Source organism: Lacerta agilis, chromosome 13 (genome assembly GCF_009819535.1).
Source record: "Lacerta agilis isolate rLacAgi1 chromosome 13, rLacAgi1.pri, whole genome shotgun sequence".
In the NCBI taxonomy this organism is placed as follows: domain Eukaryota; kingdom Metazoa; phylum Chordata; class Lepidosauria; order Squamata; family Lacertidae; genus Lacerta; species Lacerta agilis.
In genome coordinates, this window is record NC_046324.1 from 25,578,282 (window position 1) to 25,592,501 (window position 14,220).

At 45.8% G+C, this 14,220-nt stretch overlaps 1 protein-coding gene across 2 annotated transcripts in view; it reads left to right on the plus strand.

Annotated features, from left to right (window-relative positions):
- GLCE (glucuronic acid epimerase) overlaps positions 1–14,220 on the plus strand; it is a 55,554-nt gene that overhangs the window by 510 nt on the left and 40,824 nt on the right. The gene's annotated exons all lie outside the window — the stretch shown is intronic.

Below are 14,220 nucleotides of genomic sequence, written 5' to 3' on the forward strand. Positions count from 1 at the left end.
CCCTAAAATTATATATACAAATGAGAGAGAGAGAGGAGGTAACTTTTCCTGAGAAAAAGGGTTTTTGTTGCTTGGGGGGATGCTTTGTTCACCCCCCCTAACAGACAGGGTTAGGGTCTGGCCTTCCTTCTGGGACTGGGTTGAACCCATGGCTCCCCCCCCCCCCACAAGCACACAAGCTGGCCTTTGTTGAGCTCTTCCCTTTCCTTGCCCCAGGAGTCAGGTTTTTTTGGGGTGCTTCTGGATAACTCTTTTTCTTCCCCTCAGGAAACATGGTGGGTAACAGCTGTGTTAGTGTTGGCTGTGTCAATGTGCAGGTAGCCTTTTGCAAAGTGACTTTGGCAAAGGGAGGCAGGAGTCTGCCCCAAGAGCCTTACAATGTAAAACAACAACCCTCAAAATACATTTCTTTCAGTGCTCTGCCTGACTCTAGTGCTAGGGCACCCCAGCTTTCCTCAACCTGTTGCCCATTAGCAGTTTTGGACTACAACTCCCATCAGACACTGTGTCATACAGCTGTGCTGGAGTAGACCTTATGGCTGTGCTGGCTGACACTGATGGGAGTTGTAGTCTACAACAGCTGGACAGCACCAGGTTGTGGGAAGACTCCTCTAGTTGTGATTGTTCTGAGAAGGCTATTAGTGGCTACTAGCCATGATGGCTATGCTGTGCCTCCAAGGTTGGAGGCAGGAACGCTTCTGAATACAGTTGCTGGAAACCATAGAAGGGGACAGTGCTCATGTGCTCAGGTCTTACTTGCCGGTTTCCCTTTGGGTCATCTGGTTGGCCACAGGATGCTGGACTAGTAGGGGCATTGGCCTGATCTAGCAAAACTCTTACATTTTTAAGGTGACTGCAGAGATAAAAGTTTTGGTGCTGGTAACAGCGAAAAACTTGCAGGTGCTTTTTGTGGTGCGTAGGAGTGTTAAAGAGAAGGAGATATATCAGGGTTCAATATGTCTGAATTGGCAAATCCAATGGCTAGCAAGATTTCCATCTATTGTCTTGTATGATTCTAGCTGGAAAGAACACTTCGAATTTTGCCTGGGGCCTTTTTTTTTTTTGGTAGTCTCAGTTGCACCCGTTGCACAGTCTTTGAGTGGATACTCTATTCCTTTCCTTTTGCATGTGAAGTTCACATTTCTGTAACTGCAGTCTCTGAGAATCTAGATTTGAAATGGAGAGCAAGTGTTTGGAATTTCACAGAGAAAAAAAGATGTTGTCCACTTGGGATGTTGATGCTTGCATCATTGTTAAACAGCTGGGTTTGTTGCTGGTGCATTGTGTGGCCTAAAGGAATGAAAAATTTAGCAACCCTGAGAAAGGTAATTAGCAAAGCATATGGGAAAAATTTATGGTGCGTTAGTAAACTGGAGTGCAGATAATTTTCAAGCCTGACTTAACTAGGTATGAAGTAATGGGCACTTTCTGGGGGATGTTAACTTTCAATCTCCAAGGTTGCCCACCTGGCCAAAAGAGCTGTGCCTTTGTGTTTGTTTCACTGCTGTGCAGGTGCAGTCTGGGCTTGGGAGCAAGTTTTGTGAATAGCTCTTTGTGTGGTGCCAGCACCTGCGCTCTCAGGACCGAGGCAGCAAAGCGAACCTTGTGAAAAAAAATGGTGTTGCATGAGTTAGCTGGAGAGGAGCTGTTTGAAAAACAAAGGCAGCTCTCTGACCTTAATTTAGCACCTATTACCTAAAACGATGCCAAGTATTCTTTGGGGAGCCGTGGGTGTACAATGTGTGTGTGTGGGGGGGAATGCGGTTTTATAAAGTGGCGCTGCTGTCATTTGACGTAACCAGTTTGGAAATGCTGTGAATGGTCTGTATTGTAGGTGACGGCAAGGTGTGCTTAGGTCTTGCGTCTTTCCAGACTCCTATGGGGAAAAGTATTTCCGTGTAGGAATAAGAATTCCTAAAACTGGTATAGTGTGGCACAGTCTTCATCAACCTGGAGCCTTCCAGATGTTTGGGGTGACAACTCCCATCAGATGCAGCTCAGCACATCCATGTTCCTTTTAGATGCAGCAGCATAAGTGTGCTGACTAGCGGTGTTAGAAGCTCAGATACATAAGCTAATTGCCAAATGGCACCTTAAACCTAAGTTATGGTCACCACAATTAAATGTCTAGACACCTTTTTTCCTGTGGAATTTGTTGTTGTTATTATTTTTATACCACTTCGTATTTTAAAGAAGAAAATCTCAAAGCAAATAAAACAAATTCAAGCTTCAAGGAAAAATTTTAGACGCTTTTTAAAGTGACATTTTGCTTTCCCCCATATTTATTTATCCAATTTAATGTATAAAGCTGCCCCAAAGCGGAAGCACTCTAGGAAGCAAGTGTGTGTAGTGGTTAGAGTGTTGCACTAGTATATTGGAGGTCAGGTTTAAATCTCAACTCATTCAGGAAGCTCACTGGGTGACCTTGGGCCAGTAACAGCCTCTTAATCTACCTCACAGGATCGTTGTAGGGATTAACAGGCGGGGTGGGGTGAACCATGTACTCCTTGGAGAAAAAGATGGGATATAAATGCAGTAAACAAGCTCTTCTGCTTACCCAGGGTTGTCATATTTCAAAAAGTGACATCTGGACACAAACGTTTTTGTTTTTATTTTATTTTAGCCAAAGTTGCTTTTTTTTCTTTCTTCCAAAATCTCTCAAATTCAAATTTCTTACTGCTGTACGGCTATGTCTGGATGTATGGAAGCCTTAGCTGAAAGGGCCAGCCAGATAGAGATGTCAGTTGGCAGCCTGGCATCCATAGATCTAGTTGGACACGTGCCCATTGCAAAATGTGCCTGGCACCTGGCTAATTTCTAACATTGGTAATAACCAAGATGCTGACAGGGGAACCTTAAGAATCCCTAGTTGAAATCTTGGCTCTTGCATGAGCTTACTAGGTTTATGAGAATAGTACTCTTGAGGTCACATTTGATAAGATACACAGAGCACTTTGAACATGTTCAACTGCTGTAAAATGCCTAGTGCGATTAATAATGTGGCACCTATGTGTTGATGGCAGTGCATTATCATTCTGCACCACCTAATCTCTGAATTGGGCATTTGTGGCTTCTCAGCACCTGTGCACACAGCAAGACTAATCAGAGGTAGTTTCATTATATTTCTTTATACGAAATTGCCTTTGCAATTTGAGAGCCAGTGTGGTGTAGTTGTTGGGAGTGCCAGACTATGACCTGGCAGACCAGAGTTCAAATCCCTGCTCAGCCACGAAGCTCACTGGGTGACCCTGGTCCAGTCACGCCTCTCAGCCTCACCTACCTCACGGGGGTTGTGCGGATCAAATGAGGACTTGGAGAAAGAACCATATATGCCACCTTGAACTCCTTGGAGAAGAAGGTGGGATATAAATGCAGTCAATAAATTTGCTTAAGCAGTTTGCTCACATATTGAGCGGCGCCCAAATACTTATCCTGGATGGTGGGAAGCACAGCCTGAGGAATTCAGGTCTCCTCTTCCTCCAGCCAAAATGGGTCAGTGTCATTTCTGGAAATACTTGCTGCTGTGCTCTTCTTGCACAGCTGCTTGATAAATGCAGGGCTTTGTCCTGGAGAGAACTGACAGCAAGCAGTCTATTCTCTTGTTGCTGGTTGATGCGCTTGAGAACTGAACAGAGCACCTTGAGAAATATATAAAATTTTGTGCTAGGTGTGATGTCGTTTGCTGTGATGCTAGTCTAGAATCCTGGCTGAAAAAGACAATCTCCTTTAGGCATGATGTGAACAGTGGTTTGATGACTGATTTAGCCATTGATTGGCAGCAAATCATGCTTTTTATGGAATGAAGAAACAGCGCCACAATACCTGCATTATGATAAATGTGTTGTGCTAGAATTGCACTGCCTTGTGGCACCCAACATTAACTCCAAGGTTCTCACCCCTGATGTTACAGCCCATTGTCCCCTATATTTCTGATTCAAGTCTTCATGTGTTCACATTGCAATGCAGCCAAAACTGCATCACCCTAACACAAGGGAGGCAGCACTGGAAGACACTGGTTAACCTCAAGGTGTCCTTAATAAGGAAAGTCTATAAGGAGGAACCCCAAAACAGCTCCATAAGGCAGGGTAGACAATGTGAAGCCCTCCAGGTTGTTTGGACAACAGTGCCTATCAGGCTCAACCAGCACAACCAATGGCCAAGGATGATGGGAGATGTAGTCCAAAATCTCTATGGCATAAGGACTCCATGCCATGGAACATTGGCTGACTGAGAGGGGGGAAATATGGGAACTAGGTGGAAGGGGGATGCAGTGGAGTAGGCTGGAAAAAGGAGAGAAGTTACAAGGATATTAAAATGATAAAATAGACCCCCCTTTATTGTCTTGATAGGTGAACTCTTCCAGAGGTGGAAGTGAGAGCTACCTATAGACATGAGTGGACAAATCTAAATATTTTAATATAGCTTCGGCCGGGCATAAGGGTCAACCTCACAACTCAAAGCCTCCCACTGTCAATAAGAACCAGCTCTGTTCCATGGGTATAGAATACTGACTCACTGTGGGAGAAGGAGGGATGCAATGAGGCAACTGGGTCTCTGAACAAGGTCATGGCATGCTGCAACATTTTGTTGCAGGATCCAGCTTCACTTCTGTTGCCCCAGTGTTGTGGTGCAGTGTCCCTCCTTAGCAACCCCCTTGTTTCCTCTGCTGCACAGACTCCATGACTGCCCTTTGACATTATTTATGATGATGATGATTATGCACTTATTTCCAAGGAGTTCAAGGTGGCATACATGGTTCTCTGCCTCCTCCTTTAATCCCACAACAACCCTGCAAGGTAGGTTAGGCTGAGAGGCAGTGACTGGCCCCCAAGATCACCCAAGTATGGCTTTGAACCTTGGTCTCCTAGGTTCTAGTCCAGCACTCTGACCACTGCACCACACCAGATCTCACTCTGCCTCTCATTCTGGCTTGTATTTGAGTCACCCCCTAATAGTTCCAAAACTGCTTCTTTTTCCTTCTCACTTCTTGAACCAATGCTTTTATGAGTCACACTCACTTCTGTTTCTGGGCCTCCTGTGACACCTGATTTCCTCTTACCATTGTGGACGCTCTCCATTCATCTCTTTGTCTGGCTAACATAGACTGTGAGCTCTCTTCCGCCCTCCACTGCAAGGCTTGTGTGTGTCTTATGTACAGTGTCTAGCACACGGTGCTGTATAAATGTTAAACTGCGGCAGCACGAGAAGGCTAGCAAATGGGCTTCTTAGTCTTTTAATCTGCGCTCCGTTTTCTGCCCTTGGCGTGAGATACGAGACAAAATTAATGTACCGGCTTCCTTTTTCAGGAGGAAAATACACACCAGTCGTGTTAACAGGTGTGTCTGGTGAAGCTTCAGTGGCTCCCTGATGTTTGCATTAATATTGCAGCCTCTGTGGACAAGCTGTAGGTTAGCTAAAGCACACAGCAGGGTTTAATAAGATGTGGTAGGAGAGAACTTTGCGCAGGCCATGGTGTTGTGCAGTTTATTTGCAGAGCTCAAAATTAGCCGAGGCCCTATAATGATTAGCAGCTGGCCGATAGCCCAGAAAGACGCACAGAGCCTGGATCTGGCAGCCCTTGGCAGTAATTTTCTGCAAGACAATTGTCCCTTAGCTCTTTTTATTATCGGATCGATTCTTTGACAATAGCACTTCTGTTTACAATGCTGATTCTATCAGGGTGCTTTCCGTAGTGTGGCCGGGTGTGACCTGGTTGCTCTCGTAGCTGCACATCTGTTTTCAAACCTGGCCACTTACCTTTCTCTTATTACACTCCCCTTTCTCAACACCCCCCACCCCCTGCAACCGTCTGAGCTGAAACGGAATGTGGAGCTGTGTCAGTTTACTATGTTCCACATCCACTTGCAAGCAGACGTTCTCTAGGTCATCCACTCTGCCGCAAACAGTGCGCTGCCCCCTCTAATCAGTTTGGAGTCCTCTAGGCGCTGGTGCAAACAAAGCCTTGCATGATGCAAAACAAGCAGAAGGGTTGGCTATACTGGACTGGAACAAGTGCCCATCAGGTTCAGCTCTCTGCTTCCCAACAGTATCTAGCTAAGGATACTCCTGGAGAACTCTCAAGGAGAGCATAATGGAGATAGGCACTTACTGTGAGTCCCTAATAAGGCTGGGCGATACCTGGTTTTCAACAGCATGATATATCACCAGCTAAATATCACGATATACTGATATATCACCATGTCTGAAATAAGGATGGAACGATGTAGAGCCATTGGCTGGCTTCACAGTTTTTCCCACATTGTGATTTTTGCACCACGCATGCATGCATACATACACCTTCCCCATGATTCGCAATATATTGCCAGGTTAAAAATAATGAAACCGGTATCACGATTTGGGATGATACCCAGCCCTAGTCCCTAGCATCCATTGTTCAGGGGTGTACTACCTCGTATCTGGGAGTTCTGCCTTGCTATAGTGACTAATTACTAGACTGCTCTTGTGCTTGAATCCTGCTTGTTGGTTTCCTACAGGGATGGTCCGCCACTGTGAGAACATGATGCTGGACTAGATGGGCCATTGGCTTGATTGTAAAAAAAAAAAAACCTCAAAGCGGTTTACAAAAGATAAAACAATAAATAAGAAAAAAATACAGCCCTGTGATAAACTCACAGAGGAATCGGTTTGCTAGCTTCTGTTTTGTCCAGTAGTCAGTCAAGAGAACCTGTGACCAACCAGATGTTGTTCAAGGTACCAGGTGTGCTTTGCTGCTAGAGGGCTGTGTTCAGTTGGCGGTCTCAAGTTGTGTCAACCTGTTCCGCAGTAACTCTTCTTTTTGTAGTCATTATTATTTCTGCAGGAATAATAAGGTCAAAAGAAAAACTGTGCAGAGAATGGAATTACAAACTAAGCCAAGTAGCAGAAATAATAAGTGATTACTTTTCTGGTGGATTTTCCTTTAGTGCAGTAAGCATGCCTAAGAATCAGTGCTAAAGATAGCCTTCCACAATCCTTTTGGATGGAGATATTACATATATTAGTGATTGCAAGGATTATGTACGTGAGGAGCTGGGACACAACACAGGGAAACCAAATAAATTGGATATACAGTGTGATCACAACTTATGCACATTTCACTTGTGTGATTGCAGCCTTGCACGGTAGAAGGCCAGCTGGTTGAAATTGTGCAAATTAAGTGCACACAAGGCAGAGACCTTAAGGGCTGTTTTGTGTTGGGTGCAGAAAGAGCTCTGGAGGTTCCAAGGGGAAGGGCCTTCTCTACAGGTTAGATGGCTTCCAGTGGCTCCCTCTCATCTCCTCTAGAGGAGACAAACCAGCAACAGAAGGGGACAGTGCTGGTGCAGTGGACGATGATGATAAGCCCTCTTCCTCAGCCTTCTGGAAGTTCCAATCGTTCTGGAATTTCCAATCCTTCTAAACAAAGACAGTTTTTGGCACCCAACCGAACTCCCCCCAAAAGCTTTAGCAAATAGCTTCTTGGTTATAATGCCTTAATGCTTCCCTTTCCTACTTCCCTTTCTCCTTTCTGTTTAGTCCTATCCGGAAGTCTGTGTTATCTGTCCTCCACATCTCAATCTATGGGACTAATCTCTTCCTGCTCTCTGCCCAGCATTGTCTTTGAATTGTAAGAAGCTTTTCTCCTTTTTAAGGCATAAATCTCCTCTTTATGTTACCTTCTCAGATGAGGATGCTTTTCCAAACAACAGGCAAGGAGAATAAAATATGAGAACCATTTTCTTACCTCTGCGTTTTCCACTCTTGCCAGCAGAGAAGCGAAACCACTTTATTTTACAAGGAACAACTAGGCTTCATGGAATCGTAGAGTTGGAAGGTACTCCAAGGGTCATCTAGTTCAACCCCCTTCAATGCAGGAATCTCGATTAAAGCATTCAAGACAGATTGCCATCCAACCTCTGCTTAAACACTTCCAATGAAGGAGAGTCCACAGGGAGTTGGTTCCACTGTCGACCAGCTCTTACTGTTCTTCAGGTTAACTGTCTGTGAATTGTAATCAAGAGCTGAATCTGCCCTCTTTCCCTGCCACAGATATTAAGGGACACCAACTCGCCTGGTTAAGGATAGGTGATTCTGTGTAGATTTGTCATAATGAATGTGAATCTTGGCCAGACTGAACACTTTATGAATCTGCTTTCTTCCATATAGTATTCTCAGAGCCTTGGAAAGCCCAGAGAGTTGAAAGAAGTGGGAAAGAGCATCACTCTTCCAGCTTTCTCCTTCAGTCACACATACAGTTCAAGGGAGAATAATGTAACTACTCTTCCCACCTCAAGACCAAGAGGGTTAGGGGGAGAGAGTGAGTAGGGGGAGCTCCGAGGCTACTTGGACATCAGAAGGAGACTTCAAAGGTGCTGTTGCACCCGCAGAATCCACAGTGGTGGCCTTGGGCTCTGGATTTGAAGCAAGCAAAGATCATGCATTAGTCAGCTCTTGCAATTTCTCTTAATCTCTGTGCAACCAAGTGGTGTCTGTTAGAAAGAGCTGCCTTGTTAGTGGAGCTTTGCTAGAGCCATTCATTGAGGTTGGATGACTTGTGGAAATTTGTTTGGGCCAACCTTTATGGTGGCATGTCCTGCTGTCACACTTGCCCAAGCCCTGCTTTTTAATTGTAGATGCTTGGGGCATCTTTATGCTTGGACAAAATTCATAACGCTAAACCTATTTGATATACAAAACTGAATGCCGGAAGATTCAAGGCAGACAAAATTAATGCAGCACATAGTTAAACTATGGAACTCACTTCCACAGGAGACAGTGATGGCCACCAACTTGGATGGCTTTGAAAGAGGATTAGACAAATTCACAGAAGGAGAAGGCTATCACCGTTGACTAGCTATGATGGCTATGCTCTGCCCACAGCCATGCTTCTGAATAGCAATTGTTGGAAACCACTATAGGGGAGAGTGTTCTTGTGTTCAGATTTTGCCACAGGCATCGTGCTGGTGAGAACTGAATGCCGAAACAGATGGGCAGTCTGCAGCAGGCCCCAATTATATTCTTACAAGCGTGTGTTTCTGACTTCTATATGCCTGGAGTTGCCACCTCATTATTAATTATTTGTATTTCTAACTATCAGGTAAGAGTCAAACTCCTAATCTGCAGCAACCTCTTCTTTAGTATCCTGGGAATTCTTCACTGTGTTCTTGCCCCTCTAGCTACGGCAAACCCGAGAAGCCCCCTGGCTGGTACTCAAAAGAAGCGCTAAGCTCCATTCCAACACAGATGCTGCTGCAGCTTTTTATGAATAAATAGTAACATGTCTGCGACGGGCTCGGACAGCTGGCTCCGGGCTTTAGTTGGGTTTGTGAAGCTGCCTTAGCAAGTGAGGAGGAGTGAACTCGCAGCCTGCCACGGGGGGCATGTCCTGTTGGTGCAATGATTAATGCACGATGGTGGATGCCAGCGCATCTTGAGTCCTAGGTGGCTGTGTAAAGTAGGTCAGCTATTTTTTAAGTCATGATTATTTTATCAATGTTCCTTTGTAAGGGGGAGGTGTGTGTGTGTGTGTGTGTGTTTGAAAATGGCAACTTCATTAGCGATCAGCACAACAGCAGCACTGCTTAAATGGGAAATGGGTGCTTTCCTCTCGCTCAGTTTCCGCCTGTGCTATCCAAGCATTTAATTTTTGTTTGCTGCATTTAAAGCCCACCTATTCCTCTTAGGGGTGCAAAGTGGCATACCTGTTTTCCACACCCATGCACCCCACAACAACACTGAGAGGCAGTGACTGGCCCAAGGTCACAAAGTGAGCTTCATGGCCAAGTAGGGGTTTGAACCCTGGTCTCCCAGGTCCTAGACCAGCACTCTAACCTGTACGCCACACTGGCTTTCCAGCATTGTCATGTTGTGATTGCAAGCACTGGCAACACTGAGGAGCTTGGCACTGAAGTCTTAGAATCACAGAATCGTTATTGTAGAGTTGGAAGGGATCACGAGGGTCATCTAGCCCCACCCCCTGCAGTGCAGGAATCTTTTGCCCAACGTGGGGCTCAAACCCACGACCCTGAGATTAAGAGTCTCATACTCTGACTGAGCTATCCATCATGAGCCGTCTTATGCCTGTTTACTCAGAAGCAGGTCCCCACTGTACACAGCATCAACCACAGCAAACATGGCCAGTGGCTAGGGATGATGGGAGCTGTAGTCCAGCAACACCTGGAGGGCCAAAGGTCCCCCACACCTGGTGCGTAGGATTGCAGACTTAACCTCCAAAAGCCGTTGAACAATTCAGTATGTATTATTATTATTTAGAGCCTCTGTACCCCATTCTTCAGCCGGAAAAATGGCTCCTGGTATGATTTACATGCATAGTTTGTGAAAACAGTACAATCTCTATGCACCGACTTAACAGTCTAAAAGACACGGCATACAAGGTAAGTGGGACAGGGAGGGAAGAGGGGAAGAAAAGCAAACTCTGGTATCAGTCCATAAAAGCTAAATGGTTCTTATAATCAGCAGGAATGGAAACAGTTCAGTGGCAAGAAGCCCAGCATGATTGAGCGGGCCTTTCAGTGGCACAGATGGAGGTCAGCCCTGCTTCCCATCCTTCCCATCGAAGGCAGCCTGCTGGGATGGCAGCTACCAGCTCCTTCCACCACAACCTTCTGCCTCCGATTTCGGGAGGCTTTCTCGCTGAATTTTCAGCAGGCAATTTCATTCTCACCCTGCCCTGAAACCTCTTCCTTCTGGGCTATGTTTAGAGGAGTGGTTTCTCCCCCACCACCCCCATTTGAGGCAGAGGACTCATTAAAAATGCAGCGTTTTCTAGGCCACGAAGCTTGCTGTTTTACTCTGGAATTAGACTTCTCAAAGCAAATCCTTTTATCTGTTCCAGCTCAGCAGAACAAGGAATGTTGGATGCTCTCATATTTGGGGAGTGCTCAGGACTCTCTCTCCCCCCCCCCTCCGCTTTTTCAGATGGCAATGAGATTTGCTCAGCTTGGAGATCAGCTGATGCCTTGTCAGGCTTGGTATTTAAACTAGACAGCAGCCTGGCATCTGACTGGCTTCCACACCTGCTTCTGTCTGTCATGTATGAACGTGGACACATTTCCTGTTTAATAGATGCACTGCTTAAGTGATTAATTCTCCGAAGTGATTGGGTATGTTTCCATTCGTTTTCTTTTCCCCAGACTCTGGAGGAAACAGACTTTTCGGTTGTCTGCTCAAAGCCTTATATTCAGGGCTCAGTGCAGAGTTCTACATTTTATTTGAGAGCTTTTGGTTCTTGTGGCTACCAGGGGGCTGAGGCATCTGATTCATGGAGGAAGAGGGCTGTATCTAATGGCTATCCTCTGCCTCCACAGTTGGAGGCAGCAATGAATACCAGTTGCTAGAAACCACAGGAGAGAAGGGTGCTCTACTCAAATCCAAAATGAGGCACCTAGTCCAGCATCCCTTTCTCACATTTGCCCACCAGGTGCCCATTATGAGAAAGCTGGACCCGAGCACAAGAAACAACTCTCCCCTCCTGTGGTTTCCGGCAACTGGTATTATAGACACATTACTGCTTCCCAGCTGTGGAGGCAGAACGTAGCCATCATGACTAGTAGCCATCAATAGCCATCTCCTCTATGAATCTGACCAATCCTTTTTAAAAGCCTATTTAGGTTGGTAGCCATCACTGCCTCTTGTGGGAGGGAGTGCCATACTTCAGCTATGCGCTGCATGAAGAAGGACTTCCTTTTATCTGCGCCGAGCCTTCCAACTTTTGGGAAAGCTTTTGTGGGTTTTAAGTAGGCAGTGTTGTCAGCTGTGAGGATCTTTTTCCGTGGACTGTATTATATTGTGCAGAATTTGTTGGTGTTCTTTGGGAGCGCACACACAAACACACACCCTCTTTAACTCTGTTGGTGCCCTCTTTATTTTAATACACTAGCTGACCCGGCCACGCGTTGCTGTGGTTTTTGAAATGTTTTTGTAATGCTTAGGTGTAATGTTGAGTTTAGGTTAGGTTAGGTTTTGTTGTTTGTATCATAAGACTTGATGGTAGACTACGTTTTCTGTTTTGCCAATGTTTGTGTAGATATGTAAGTTTTGTGGATTTGTGTGGTTTGTCTCAGCCACAATAACCCTGTGTTGTAGCTCAGGCTGGCTCAGGGTTACTCGGTGAGCTTCGTAGCGAGATTCGAACCCTGGTCTCTCTTAAATGTGTGCCTGTCCCTTTAATAGAATTAAATAGAATTGTTTTTATGATTGTATTATAGGACTTGATGGTAGACTACCCTTTTTAACTCTGTTGGTGCCCTCTTTATTTTAATACATAAGCTGCCTTGGAGGAATTTTCATCTGGAAAGGTGGCGTAGGATTGTATTAGATCTGAGCCATGAATATTTGTCCAGGGTTTTGCAAGAAATTCTGGAGATGGGCTTTATGGCTTATTTGAATGCCTAATCCTGGGCTGCAGATGTAAACTCCCCCCTCCCCCACCTCCCCTGTTCTAGAAGACATTAATGGGCTGGCCTTTAGCCTCTGCTAGCTTTTAAGAAGTTTGGAAGGTATTAGCCCCTCCTGTTCTCCTTACTGGTGTTACACTTTGAATTGCAAAAAGTGCATTAATTAAGTCTTAACTGAGACCCTGAACTTCCATTAAAAAAAAGTAAGTCTCTAGTCCTAGGAAGGAAGTTGTGCCTTTTTTTGTTAGTGATTTTTATGGCATTCTTACTATATTGTGTTTTGATGAATTTCCCTTTTATCATTACTTAGCTTGGGGACATTCTGTTGGAATGGCAGGATAAATATTCTAATAATTGGTTGTGGGCCCTTGCACGGAGCTTGGTAGATTCTACATTCTACTTTCTAGAAATAGCCTAGATGCATTTTCATCGCTAACGTCATTACTGGGTGTTATCTCACGCTTACTAATTTAAAGCAGGTTGTATTTCAGTGGATTGCTTGAACAACCAGATAGCTATGCTGTGCTATACTGCCCTGTTACAATTCTGGAGGCTTTCCAATCTGGGTTCAGGCCCAATTTTGAGACTGAGACAGCCTGGACAGATGGAGTGTGCTGGTTTCTGCGGGACCCTTTGATAGCTTGTTTTTTAAATGGCTCCTGGTTGGCAACCGGGGGTGGGGTGGGGGTGGGAATGGCCCTGAGAAATGGGGAAGCAAATTTTGGACCCACACTAGAAACTACAGCTGGTGCAAAATCTAGTTGCTTATAGACCATTGCATTCCAGATCTGTATCATTTGCAATGGCTTCCTGTTCGTTTCTGGGTTCTGTTAAAAGCATTAGGACAAGGAAATTTGGAGAGCACCTGCTTCCTCCCACATTGTTGTGTGTGGCCCTTATTCACATAATGCTTTACGGAGCCTGACCAGCCGTGGGTGCCCTGCTGCCTCCACCAATGGCTTTAGAAGTGCCACCCATTTTTGGGCACGTTCATGTCCATTTTGGCAAGATAGCACCCTAAATCTGTGCAATTTACCCAAAATGTATTCCGATGGCAGTGCTGCTTCTCCAGTGGTGGGTGCAGCAAGGGCTCACAGCAATGGCAGGAGCAGGTAGGTGGCAGCACTTTTTGTTTCACTTCAAGTGGTGAATGAGAACACTGCTCCCAGGGCACAGGAGTGGGTCTTTTGGTTGTTGTCAGGGAAACCGCCACCTGGCCTGCTGAGGGGACCGGAGGCTCTGTTAGGATACAGAGAGCCTTGACGCCAACTGAGCAGCAGTACCTCATCCAGCGCGGAAAGCTGCCACACCTCCAATGGGGAGGAAAGGGAAGGGGCCAGTCTGGCGAGGAGAGGGCTTGGGGATGCCACGGAGAGTCCCCAGCGCCTCATCCAGCCAGGAGCGACAAACAGGGAGTCTGGTAGGAACAGAGCTTGGGGAGGCTACAGAGCCCCTGTTGCTCACCTCGCCCAGCTGGTCAGGAGGGAGGCACGCCATTTCCATTGCCCCAATTGCGCAGAGGGGTGAAACGCAAGGAGGGTAGGAGGAGACTTGGGGTGCCAAATTTCTTATGCTGGGGAAAAGAGCCGGAAGGGGCCACTCCTGGATTCTGCCAGCGACTGAGACAGACATGTACGTGGAAGCTCTGTACTGTAAATATTTTGCACAATAAACCTGTAAAAAGACAGGTTGGGCTCCTACTTCATTACTCGTGAGGCACCAACACACCAACTGCCCTTTGTCTAGAGCCTTTGTATTAGTTGCATCCATTTAAACTTTCCTGCAAGCCATCTTCTGTGCTCTTTTAAGAGCTAAAAGGCAGGGG